Here is a 1,825-nt window from a genome sequence, read left to right on the forward strand (position 1 = left end):
TGTAATGTGGGGACTGTGTGTGTGACCTTGGGCCACCTGCCTCCCCACTTCCGCATGCTTAGGGCTCCGGGAGCGGAGGGTAGGCAGTCTAATACTGTTTTATCATGTAGTGGAATAAACAATTGGAAGCCTGATTGAGGAAGTAAAGCTCTATAAACACGGAACCTTGAAATAACAACAATCTAAGGCAGGGTTCATCCACTTACTCTTTTAACAAAGATTTGCCCATCCCCTACTAGGTGCTAGGCATATTTCTAGACACAGCACACAAGATATAAGACCTCAGCTCTCATGAAAAGCTGGTGGAGGGACATAGACAACCAGAATGTGATGATTTCCTATAGTTGACCCACACTAGAGTGAAGGTGAGACCCTGGGCTGGAAGGTGTCTCAGGGGAGGGGCCTTAGTGCAGTCAGGGGTTTCTGAGAAGAAAACAGCTCATTGGGGCTCCAAATGGTGAGGAAGGGTCCTTGCTGAGGGGGATCACCCCCCGCCCCACGTCTGAGTGGGAAGCCCACAGCCAGGGTGCTGAGTTCAGGGGAGGAACGTCTGGAATCAGGGAGTGCAATCCCAGACAGCGGCAGCTCCCCCTGCCTCCAGCTGCAAGGAGAGGCCCACTGCGTGTCCCTGGGACCAGCCTGGTTGACAGGAGCCAGGAGTCAAGCTCGGTGTCCACCCTCATCTCGGGGAAGAACAAACCCCCATCCCTGCCCGGGCTGCGGGCTTGGGCAGGTGCAAACATTGTTTTTCAGCAAGAGCCACAAAAAGTGAGATATCCCCCAAACCGGGAAATCATCTATCCTTTTTTAGTCCACATATCTACTGAGGTGGAAGCCGGATACAGAAAAGCTCACCGGGTCTGCCGCAGCCTGGGTCAGACGGGCCACCTCCGGCCATGCCAGGTGTGGGGCTGAAGGGCACAGGACACTGGATGAGCTGCCGGGAGAGGTTGAACTCAAGTTCCTTAACGCTACTGTGTGTGTGTCCAACTCTGAAAGACTTTGACAAAACAACTGCAATAGAATAATAAAGGTGAGAAAAAAAAGAAAAGATAAGCTCTCTTAATAACTTAATCTTTATGAGACCTCAATCTCTTTCCCAAAGCCGTTGCTTTAGAACCAGGGCACGCGGTCAACACTGCCCAGTGACTGGGCTACAGGCATTCGGCGCAGGCGCGGTGGCAAGGCAGGGGGAACGTGGTTGGAAGAGGCTTACCGGAAGAGGCTTGGCGGAAGAGGCTTACCGGAAGAGGCTTACCGGAAGAGGCTGGGGGTTGCTGGGAAGTACAGTGGTTGGACCTTCTTTTCACTCCCTTTCCAAGCATTGACTGAGCACGGCTTTCATATCCACCCATGCCCTTGTTCCCCGTTTGAGCAACAAGCACAGGCCATTAACCGGCTTTGCTAGTACAGGGCGGGGCTGAGATTTGTTTTTAGGCAGGGAGTCCAAACCCATGGTGCTGGGAAAAAGACCAACATTTGGGCGGGCCAGCTCTTGGCAGCCTGAGAAGGTGTGCCTGCGGTTCCCTGCTCTTCCCATCTCTTTAAAGACTCTTCTTTCTTCTACTCCTCTTCCCAGAAGAGGCTGGACCCAAGGAGGGTTGTCTCCCAGTGTGCCAGGGAAGAGCTCCCTTGCTTTCCTTCAGGTCCACAGGGGAAACGAGCCCTTCAGCAAAAATTGCGCGAGCTGATACGGGATCTCCAAGACCACGTATGAATGAGCATATGTGTGTCTATGCACGTGTGTATATACTGACCTATTTATGGCCATTTCTAAGTGGGTGGTTAGGACAACTAGTAAGAAGAGTACCCACCCCAGTGATTG

Source organism: Lutra lutra, chromosome 1 (genome assembly GCF_902655055.1).
Source record: "Lutra lutra chromosome 1, mLutLut1.2, whole genome shotgun sequence".
NCBI lineage: Eukaryota > Metazoa > Chordata > Mammalia > Carnivora > Mustelidae > Lutra > Lutra lutra.